A 12335-nucleotide genomic window follows, 5' to 3' on the forward strand; every position below is an offset into this window, starting at 1 on the left:
ACATCATAATTCTCCAAACAATGCAAGAAATTCTTCAAACTGGGCAGCAAGAACTTAGCTGGAACCAATAGATCTCAGTTCATAACCTCCAGGCCCTTAGTTGGAGCCATCAAGTTTCCTCCAAACCAATTGGCCCAACACAAAATTAGCAACCATTTCATATAATACAAAACTAGCAAGGTTCCTGCTGGTAGCATTTGGCCCAGCTTTGCTGCCAGAAACAATTGGCCCAGCAAATAAATAGCAAAGTTCTGGACCACTTGAAGCTAGCAAATACCAACACAAACCAGTAGATTTCCAGTTAAAAACTTACATCTGGGGATACATATTTGGCTTCAAAGGAGATGAAATATGGGAAAAAAGACATGATTGGTTTTTAATGGCAAAAGCAGCCCTTTGCAGACAATGTCAGAAAAGGGAAACACACTCAGATTTGTGTTCCTAAGCGAAACAACGAAAATGGATAGCAGTGAAGAGCGGCATGGGTGGATATAGAGATCACTTAGAATTTTGCACAGTCTTCCAACGATAAGAGTTTCCGATGCAGTGGACAAGAAGTTGGATGCAACAATAATTTTGTTACCAGTAAGAAGCAGGCAGTTATTTGGCCTTTTAGTGTCAAGAGTAGTGTAGTTCCAAAATGCCCTGGAAAACTGATCCCAGTCACTGTACGACAAAGCTGGGCCTCTGACATGCCTGGAGGACTGGATTACACCGCAATTATTTACCTCCTCGGGCCTACTACAGGAGACAGGTGATGCCCGCTGCTCGGAGATCCGCCTATATAGCTGCTCCAAAGGCTTGTTCCCTGATCTTATTAGAAATTTCAAATCCTTCAGATGGTTTTCAAAGGGAAAGCAGCTGAATGTGTCGAGAACACCGAGTCTTTCACAATCACTAGCAAGATGTATCAAGCAGTGCACATTGTACACCAGTGACTCTTTTCCATAAATTCCACGACATTTCTGTACAAATCTACGGAGCATTTCGTCTGCAAAGTTGACCCTTTCTGACATAGCTGGGCAGCAAAGAATGACGATGCCTACATGTAGGATTATAAAATGCTCATACATTCGACGCCTCAGAACTTTCTTTAGAACAACAGGCCCTAAATACAATAAAAACATGCGAAGCTCTGTAGCCTTCCACCTTTCAAAAAGATCTAGCGGTCGTGGTTTCCGTGCAAACTCTGCAGGAATCAAGCCTTTACAAGAAACAAGCAACTGTGACACAAGTTGCACTGAAGAATACGGCAGGCGGACTGCAATTGTTCCTTTGAGCCAGTAACCGATTAATTTACGGACAACACCCAGGCAAACTACATGCATATAATCAAGTGGGAAACCAGTCACCATGGGCAGGCCAAGTGCTGTTAATGGGGAGTCACCCTTATGATGTTCTTCCTGCTCAAAGTTCCTAAAGGAATTATCTGTTCTTAAACGGCTATCCATGCTTTGGTAAGTCATGCGGCCAAGGTAGGTGCCTTTTGCAGAGCATTTGTCGCAACCATAATAACCTGAGAACTGTTTTGTTGCCTTGATGAATGCTTTGGCTGGTGCATCACACAGAATTGCCCGGACTTCAAAACTGTAGTGTTGCATGTTAAAAGTGAAACCATTAGCCAGCAGGCACTGCAAGTCATCAACAAACTGCTGTAAGTACTCATCTAGGGAGCTTGGCTTAGATGTTCCATAGAATACTCCAACAGCGAACACATTGTCCTTATGCCTTTGGTGTGGATGATGTACTAAGGCTAGTATTGGCCAGAACTGTTTGTTGCTGCTTTTGAAAAGAGGGAGGCCATCAATGTTGAAAGAAAGCTTCAGAGGTTCAGGAAAGTTCTCAGTTACTTGCCACACTTTGAATGTGTGCATGAGGCCCTCCTTAAGCCCTAGGTGGACATATTGACCACTGCCCATAGGCACAAAGGGAGTTGCATATGGCGTGCGTAAGAGAGTTCTGCTGTCCTTTGGAAGTTCCGGAAAGTAGGATTTCAGAATGCTGAGGATTTCGTCCACTGCTCCCCTTTCAACATGGTGCTGCACTGCCCAAGCCTGCAATTGATCTCTTATGTTACCATTATTTGATCCCGTAGGCTCTAGACAACATCTTTTAGCATTGCTCTCATCATCATACTCTTCGAAGAGGTCTGGTCTTTCTTGAAAATTATTGTTACATCCGTCTTCCTCTGAATTAGTATGTGGTTCATGGTCATCACGAGGAAAATTAGTATCACTTGGTTGCTCTTCCACCAAAGTTCGACTGGTTTCATATTCAGCATGTGCAGAATTGATGTTGCATGGCACAAAAATGGTCCTCGGTATGTATGCTACTGCCTCTTCCTGCCTCATGTTGGCAGAGACATCTTCAGAGCAACGAATACTTGCGCTTTTGACAAGCCTCAGCTCACGCCTACGCTTCCCTTTCAAGAACTTATCCATGACAGATTATTACAATGGATACTTTTTTCCACGACCTTCGATTGTGTGTGCCATGGTACCTGCAAAATCAAGGAAATAATGTGAATTGCAGCTTCTTGGATGCTACAGTGTGATCCAAAAGCAAGATTCTGCACTAACCAGCCTGTATAAATTCACCGTAACACTGACTGCTTGCATTGCCCAGCCGCAATGAAAGATATAAAGCCGTAAGGTTCATTCCATTAGTAGCCAATTATATCATCTGCCTGTGCGGTCACTTTAATTACTGCATAGAAAATGCTCCAAGAACGTGGGTGACCCAAATTCACCACAAGACCGTGACACCATTGCCCTAATGATCCCTAAGGCCACTTGGGGCTCCCTTGGCACACCTTTTGCAGACATCAACATGATTTTTGCCATTAAGTACTGCATTGTAATCCGGCAAATAAGCCTCGGTGAGGTAATAAGGTCTCGCTCCTTATTCAGAGGGTCAGAGGGCAGATTCTAATGATTGCCCATGATTATTTTTTTTCTCTTTTATTAATGAATGCTCATGCTGCAGCTCGACCAATCACAATTTTTCTGTCTAACTGACGCCGGGTTTCCCGCCGAGCAGTACCTTAACGTTATCGCACTAATAGACCTAGTTCGACTGCGCTTTAAATTCCTTATGAAACACTGGACCAGAGGACAAGATGAAGGTAGTGCTATAATAAAAGTGAAGGCAGTTTATTTTACATGCAAGCTAGTTAATTCTGGTGAGATGTAAGACGTTTGCTGCGGTCGTGAATGAGCGCAACAGAAAAAAAAAAGGGGGGAGGGGGGGGGGGGGGCTACTCTAGGTTTTCGAAGACTGCATATGCTAGCATTACATACTCGATCGTGGAACTCCGCTGCTGTGCCAGATTCGCACGCGCATCGAGCGCCTGGCGGAGGTCATTGCGGCGCTGAGGGCAGCGAACGCGCCGACGAGCTCGCGAGCGCAGCGCATGAACTCCCGTCTCCGTCCCAGCGACGAGTCCCTCGCCCTGGAGACCACCTGCGGTACCTCCGGACGCAGCGCCCTGACCCGCTCATCGCACGAGATGGTGAGCGCATTCACAGCGTCAAGGGCCGATCGATGGCTCGGCTACAGCGCGCAATAATCCTCAGTGCGCGCATTGGATGCGTGTGGCCTGGGGAACGACGACGCACCACGGACTCGCGACCAGTGACGTGTATGATGGCTGCGGCGCGATAGAAACCTTCGAGCACCTACTGCATTGACAGAGCATAGGGTGTACTTCCGGACAGCGTTGCGTGCTCCCTAGGGAGCATATGCAGGGACACTAGCGTTGCTGTGCTCCTGTGGTCACCTAGCAGTAGGTGCATCCGCGAGCGAGCACATGTGAGCCTGTATGAATACTTCAAAAAGCGGGCTTTTTTAAGGCCTTACAGCATCCCCCTATTTGAACATCCCGCGCTGGCGTCTATCGCTATGGCAACTAAATGACGCGCGTGGACGCTAAGTTGAGCAGTTGTGTGAATACAGGTGAAATCCTACTTCTGACGTTTTAGCGCTGAATTTTTGGTATACGCGGACATCTTGTGGCAAAAGCTTTCTGCACTATTCATTTACCGCTAACTTGAGACGGAGTGAAGGCACGTGAAGAGTGAGGCGAGTGATGCGCTCACTTGTTCCCCTGCTTCGGTGGACGTTGGTCAACATTATAATCAACTTCAGTGTGACAAAACTTCAATATCTTCAATGGTATTCTGCTACCCGTGTAGCTCGTGTAGGTTAAAAAATGTCCCTGGTACCAGCGCTAACGTCTTCCACTAAAGGCCAGGCTCGCAGGGCGTTTACGTTCTGCCCACATTTACTAGCACCCGCCGATTCTTAACTCAAGGTCACCGCATTTTGTTGACTGCGTGTACATGTACTCTGTAGCAGTTCAAGACAACAGCGCAAACGATAAGCCAGTTCCTGTTCCCTCTGCACGTAATATCACCCCAGGCGTGAAGGCGATTTAAGTGCCGTTGACAAAGAGGCCCTCAGGAAAATCATCAGTGCTCTCGAACGAATTCCTCCCGACTTGCCTACGTATTTTGCGTACGTTAACCCGACAGGCAATTTTTTAATGCGAAAGCATTATGCCAGACAGCACAAAAATGAGCGGTTTCAAGACACACCGACTACTCGATCGTGCGAAAGCACGCTCCACACTCTGGATTTATGAAACTGGGCGCGGTGCGTTTACTTGTATACCAATTTTTGTCCAGCTTGGCCGAGGTCAATCTTCCGTTGACCCGTACCAATTTTGGGGGCTTGGTCCGGGCCAGATTACGGTGCGATAATCGAATTTGGTGCAGTTCGATCGTTATACCAAGAAATCAATTTTGATCGAATTTGGCCTCTGTCAATTTTCAGGTGGCTCGGTCCAAATTAAGGTTCGATCATCGAATCTGGGCGCGATCCATTGTACCTGAAAATCAATTTTGGTCCAGTAATGACTGCGACATTGCAACTAGCGCCCGGGCCAAATTTTGACGGTGACCATCGAACTGGGCGCGTTCTGTAATACCAGTAAATTAACTTTGGCCCAATTTGGCCGAGAGCAATTTTCAGATGACCCGGCAAAATTTTGGGGGTGCCCCAGCCCAAATTTAATGCGACCGTATCGGTCCAGGCGCGGTCCATCACCAGCACATTTTCATGTCTTGCTAACGGTTATAGCGCCGTTATGCAGCTGCGACACTGTTGCAAGCAAAAAAATATATATATATTTTCCGGGGTAGTTGCCTCCAGATGACTGCATTCGCACTAAAAGCCGGCGTCCACCGTTGACCTCCCACGGCAAGGAATTTATACATTTTGGAGCAACGCTCGATATACTAAAAATCAACTGCAGTAAAACGGAAAGTCGAGCTGGGCTAATTTCTACGAAAAATTGAGATGGCACTGCACCAGTGTACGATCTCAGCCCATTCAAGAGAACACAGGGTCGAATGATGAAACGGAACGCACCATGGCCTATATAATGGTCACGGCTGTATAATCGTGCAACATTTCTTAGCTCAGCACTTTATAAAATACATACTGCAAGGACTGTACTGAATCCAGAGTCCTGAAATTTTGCCTGAGAGGAGACGCGGTTTCACTAACCAACCGTGACTAATTATTCGCATTAAAGAAAAAGTAGAACTATTATGATTTTTCCTTATCAAAAATTGGCAATCATGAATCTGCTTTTCAGTAATAAATATACAAGGTGATGTGGGCAGTTGATGCTATACACTCATAATCATGTAACAGGCACTGACTAAAATCCCTGGAGCATTTTATTCCACAAAAAAGAGTAAATAAACCTTCGAAAGTGCTGTTTTTAAAATATGCACATAACTACTCTGAAAATCGGCACAATGTACGCAAGACATGACCTCCCAAAAAATATGGTAGAAGTATTTTTGAAGCTGCGAATTCCAAAATATTTCTGTCGGCTAAAAACAAGAACTATATAGAAGGTAGCCAAGTCTAAATTAGAGGACAAGAAAATACAAACAAAGCTTCGAAAACGATAAAAGCATTTTGGAGTCGTCATGACCTAATTGTAATTTTCTGTAATCTAAAGATGTACTCTCTAAGGACGTCGCCCTGTACCACGATTTTTTTTTTTTTTTTTTGAGAAGTTTCACACCACCTTACTGTACAGCTTAGTGTTCCCGGAGACTGCGAGAAGTCATCTATTACCACCATACAGTACTTTCCATCTGAGAACGGACCACAAAAGTCAACCGAAACTTCCACACACACTACATACAGCGCGAGATAGACAGAAAAGTCCGGTCTGTTATTAAATTGCATTAGTCTTATTTCTGTGCGTACTTTAAGTTAATCAAATGAGCCCCTCAAGTCCCTAAATTTGCTCATTTAGCCGCCAGAACCATGTTTTTTTTTTTTTTTTTTTTGCCTTTCAGGCTGCATGATGCAATACAAGGATTGAATCAGGCACAAAATTGCTAGACAAATCACGCCGCTTACACTCGTTATAGCTCTGCACTAACTCCTGACAGGGCATATATTAAAAGTCGTAACTTAAATAAAAAATTGTTGCGAAACAACTTACATGAAAACGCCTTGAATGATCCGCTCAGTTGCCGTGCTGGCGATCGCAGAAGTGGCTGGATCACAAATGGCAGCTTCGGCGGGAGCAAAAAGCGCGCGAAATGCGCTGCCGTCGTGATACCTGATAGGGAACCAAAGCTGGAGTTTGCTCCGCGACGCCAGCGCTCGGTTTCCAGCGGAGCGGAGAGGAACTACAAAACCTACGCGCATCCGCGCCCGCGCTGCGCGTGGCTGTCTGCGGAGTCTGCGCAGCCTGCTCGCTCGGGAGCGCGTGCTACGTTCAGCCGCGCGTGCACGCGGAGCGGGAGAAGGAGAGTCAGGACGAGCGGGGTTGGTGGCGCGTCTTCGCGCGCAAAAGCGGCGCTCTTTGCCAGTGGGATTTCTTAATTTTGCTTTTTTCTGTGCCCCGGCTGACATAGAGGCTGGCTGGAGGCATGTTTTTTATCGGTGCTTTCGAAAGCAAGAAATTATGATTAATTGATCGCCGGACATTGTTTTCAAAGAGCGCTTGTTGGCAGGCTCAAACATTAAAAAAAAAAAAAAAAAAAATGAACGCGAATTCGCTACGTGAAGGCGGGAGGCAAACGACAGGTACTTTGAAGGACTTGAGGCGGCACCTCTTGATGCCTCTGTCCATGTTCACAGAATGAAGGGTCCAGCCTTCTGGTTGAGAATAACCGATAGGCTTGTGCACAGCGACGAGTGCTCCTTCCTTTCCCTTTCTGACTGGTCACTTGAAAGGGGCCTATTCAGCTCTTTGGGGACAAACGTTTTAGGCAGTGCTGCCGGCGCCGTGGGGCCTGTTTTCGGCGCGTTTAGGATGCGTTCCCTACAAAGGCACAAAGCATGCCGCCTTACCCTTTGGTTCCTGCCGACACCGGCCAGGGGAAGTTCGCTGCTGCGGCGCTGCCGTTCGAAATCAATGACCTATCTACCTTTAACGATGAGGGGTTCCTAACGACTTGGGTCATTCCCCAGAAGCCGAGGCATGCCATTTTTGCGGCAGTTTCCTCTCCGCGAGACGAACAGCGAGGAAATGTCTGACGACTTTCCATGCAGACGGGGACATCTCTCCACGGATACCGTACCAACAGAAAGTATTAAGCGCGAAGCGGCTTTTTGGAGCTGCGAGGCGGTGGGTATCTTCAAGCTCTTTTTTTTTTTTTTTTTTTTTTTTGTTAACGCTTTCAGTTGCCTTTTTCATTTTAACAATGTATGCCTTTTTCAGAGAAAAATTTAAGAGCCGCATGAGCACCTTGGATATTTACTGCCAATTCCCCTTTTAAAGCACCTAACTTTACTAACAGTGCCCTCTTTCTCTCTCTTTTTGTTTTTTTTTTTTTCCTAGTCAGCGCATAGTGCTCAGACTTGTCATTCCACAGAGCAACAGACATTCTCTACCTTCGGCGTTTTAAAAGTGTGAGGCGGATGTGTGATTGGTCCGAGGAGCGAAAAAGGCACAGGAGACATACGAACAAGACAAAAGACTGCCGACGAGATACTGCCAGCGGTGCGCGCTACCGAAAGGAGAGTGGGCTGCACAAACACAAAAAGAGACGATACGGCGGCGCGGCCGCCGACGGGTGTCGTCTAGCTCCCGCGCAGGGGTTTCCGATGGGTATCGGGTTAATGCTGGTATTTGCTAGGGTACACACTCTACACAGACCCGGTCCAACGTTAAAATGGCGAGGAGTCTCTGGCAAAAACCTTTCAAGCACTCTTCTTCACAACAGAATAATTCGTTCTACGAGAAGATCACACTTGCCAGTCAGTGGCACTGTTGCGCGATTTTCGCGTCTTTACACAATAATTATTTCGCTCCCCGCCCCTTCTTCCCTCTTTTCGATTCTGCATTCATAGCGAAGCTTGTTTTGTTCCTTAAGCGCAAAATATTGCCTATGTGTTGCTATTCCATCACATCAAACTAAATGTTTTATAGTATTTCGCGCCTTCCCGCTGTGTTTTGGCTGTAGGGGCTCCGGAGGGGGGGAGGGGGGGGGGGCGCTGCGGTGAAACTTGGCTCCTCCTAATGCAGAACCCTGCGCACGCCTACGAACAGAACAGATTGTGTTGGGACCTTGATAGAGGTGCCCTCTATCAACTACTGTACTTCCTGTACGTGGCAGATCTAGCACAGAAGCTGATTCAGTCTGACCTTGGATTTGATTTAATACACGACCAGCGGGATCGACGAAAAGCGCCAACTCCCGGCTTTGGCATTTGCGGACGACCTGGTATTGATAGCCGAAAACAGCGAAGACCTGAGATGTTTGCTAGATATCTGCCACACGTACAGAGATCACTTACCACACTGGGGCCTCGTTTCAACGCCCGAAAATTAATCGTTGTACGACTGGCCGGCGCCAAAGGTGACTTAGCTGAGTCCATCTGCGGGGAACCTTTGAGCGCAGATATGGAGTATAAATACCTGGGAGCCATTATCTGCAATCAAACTGGCCTATATCATAAGTACGCTGTCAGTGTACGCCAGACGGCCCTTCGAGCGCAGTGCATACTTCGCCGCCGATGCTTATGAGGCTATAACCGATTCGTTATGGTCCGAGACTTCTGGAATCTTGTCAGTATTCCTGCCCTCATCTTCGCGAAAGCGGTTGTCTGTCTCCCATCAGGGACGAGAGGATGATTAGAGCGGCGCCAGGGAATCGAAGTTGGCCGCACAGCAGCTGGGTGCCACGTGCAATATCCAACGAAGCGATTCAGGGCGATCTCTCCTGGTCATCCCTCAAGGCGCGAGAAGCTTCAAGTAAGCTGGCCTACCGGGACCGCCTCCAGTTCATGGGCCGCAACAGATGGGATCGAAGAGTGTTTGAGCACTTGGCAGCTACGTGCATCCACACAAGCTGGGTCAGAGGCCTACCGTGGGCTATACTCAATCCACGAGAAGAAAATTGATCTGTTACAGGCGCCAATTCAGGAACACCTCAAGTCCGATGCGCGGGAAGGATATGAAAGGATGGGGTGGCAGGCTGGGTCATCGAGAGAAACAGCGTGTTCAAACAAGTGCCCTCGGCGCTCGCCTAATTGCGTGGGGAGGGAGGAAGGGGGTATAACTCTCCTGCGACAAAAGCAGCCACGCTTTCCTTTTTTTTTTTTTTCCTATAGTGCGGAAAGGATGAAAGGGGCGGGCAGGCTGGCCACCGCGGACGGCGTGGTTTCAAACGAGTGACGGCTTGGCGATGCCTTCTGCACAGCACACAGCAGTATGCAGGTTTTCTTCGTTTTTATTATTATTTTTTCGTAGCAGTGAGGCATTGACTGCGATGATCTGAGCTGCAGCGGATGGACCACTTAAGATTCGACTGCTTATGTGCGCGCGACCTGGGCTCAATTGGCCATTTTTGTACTTTAAGTTAAGCCCCTTACGTGACACAACATCCTGCATAATATCACAGCTTAATTCCAAGCATCAACGTACGTTTACGCGCCCTTTAGAAGATGCTCTCACTCTTGACAGTTCTTTACCGCCACTACAAAACTGCACGTGTGTGCGCGCAAATAACGTTTTCGTTAGAATGAGGGATGATGATGAATAATTTCATTTACGCCCATCAAGGAATATTCCTCCCCTTTTAGCAGGATGGAATCCCTTGAGATTTAGCGGTGTCCAGGGCCAGATGGATGATTTTATTTTGGACGTCTTTGTTTTGGCTGATCATTAAAGCCTCCCAGGAATCCAAATTCCGGTCTGGTTCGTTGTATCTAGGGCATGTCCACACCATATGCCTGCAATTTCTTTACAGTATTTGCACCGCGAGTCCTGTATCGCCGGATGCCATCTGCTCGTCCACATCAACAAAGTGCACTTCGAGCGTGTTTTGAAGAGCACCAAGTAACATAGGCAGTGTCTAGAGTGGCGTACGACGGTGTTTTTATGCAGCCTTCGAGTACCGCGTACCACGGTACGTGCAGCACTACGTACTGCTGCCTCGTCACGTCCCGGACAAGTGTTTTACAGCGGCGTGTTTAGTGAGAAGTGTCAAAAAACATCGGGCCCCAGCTACATAATGAAAGAGAAGTTCCCAAATGAACACGTGCGGCGCCAAATGCCGCGAGTTTGCCGGAGTGGTGCCGCCGCTAGCGCGGTGGACGACGGCGCACTGCCCTAGTCGTCACTATAGGCCTATATTGTTTCGCATCGAAGCCACCGCTAACGGTGCTTTCGATTTGATCAGCACCGCTGTAAATGGCCTGCCCAGTGTAAAAAATAAAAAAAAAGAAGGTCTACCTACTGTCTTGTCAAAAAAAAAAAAAAAAAAAAAGGATATGACCATATATGGGCCAGGCCTTAGCAGCGGAGATAGCGTACAAGAAGGCCGGGTGGGCCAGCGCTACACATGCGGCAGCTGTTATGCAGAAACTTGCTAGTTATCACAGTGATTCTCACGAGGTGGTCAGTTCGGATACGCCTTTATGTCAGGCTTGTTATTCTAAGAAAGACTATTTCACTACGCACGCTGGCGCAAGAGATCCGCCGCTGCCGTAGCACGCCTCGACGCGGTGATAGGACGATGCTTGAGCGCGCTATTGACGCCAGAGTCGGAAGCAGCTCCACGCATGGTGTTATAAATAATTAGGATATTTGTAACTGCAGCTTCGTTATGCAACGGTTGCGCGCTGTGCAGCAGTGGTGAGCTGCTATTCGCGTTAACTGCGGCTAAGTTCGGTCCTCAGTTAAGGCGTCCGCGTATGTTGATGTGGTCCTTATTGATCATCTTCATTTTTGCGTCTGGAATTAAACGGATTAAGTGGAATGCTGTCAACTGCAGGTACGTTCTTAGGGCTGCACAGGTGCGTCCATCCATGTTTATATGAAGCCCCTATAGACGAAGGCCGTACCTGAATATTACCAAAATGCATGCCAAATTCGGCATTGTGAAATAATGTTAAAAAAAAAAACGGAGGCAGTGTCCAACGAGCGCATCGCGAAACGGCGAGGTAAATAGCGTATACCTTTGGCCGGCCTCGTGGTCCGGCTTGTCGACTGCTATTTTGGCCCGCCGTGTGGATGCTGTCGCGGGCCGGACCCAGCCGGACCATGCCAACACCTTCTAAACTGTCTAGGAGGTGTTGACCATGCGCGATCGACACCACGCGACCGGTCCGCGGCCCAGTCCGTGGTCCGTCGTGTGGATACACCTCAATCGGGCTCAAACGCGCCTCCTCCGTTCACAGACGCCGCCAGGTCCGTGGTCCGCGGTCCGAGAAAAATGCCCAGCCATTTTCGCCCGCTCCGGTCCGCGGACTTGGCGCGGACCTCATAAACCGGAAGTGGAACGTCACGTGACGCTTGCGGACCAAAACAGGTCTGTGGTCCGTCGTGTGGATACACCTTTAGTGCGAGTTGGTAGAGAGAGAGAAAAAAAAAAAAAAAAAAAAAAACGCCTGCAACTTTCTTTTTATAACCGCTTGTTTTCTTAGAATTTTGTCTGCTCGAGTCAGTGTCTGTTTTTCTAATCGGTAATGATTGAGAATATCATATGTTTTCAGCTTCTCGCTCTGAAGGGGCTCTCTGCTCGACGAAACCGCACTGGTATCCCGGTGTGTAAGTCCTCGGGCCAGTGCATGCGCTATCTCGTTTCTTGCCCCGCCGGAGTGGTGCAGTGGTTAAGACGCTCGACTACTGTGCCGGAGTACCCGGTTTCGAACCCGACCTCGGCGGCTGCGTTTCGATGGAGGCGAAACGAAGAGGCGTCTGTGTGCTCTGCGATGTCAGCTGTCCGCGCACGTTAAAGATCCCCAGGTGGTCGAAATTACTCCGTAGCCCTCCACTACGGCTCCTCTTTCTC

The sequence above is a fragment of the Amblyomma maculatum genome, chromosome 1 (assembly GCF_055883805.1).
Source record: "Amblyomma maculatum isolate TAMU_Amacu chromosome 1, ASM5588380v1, whole genome shotgun sequence".
Classification (NCBI taxonomy): domain Eukaryota; kingdom Metazoa; phylum Arthropoda; class Arachnida; order Ixodida; family Ixodidae; genus Amblyomma; species Amblyomma maculatum.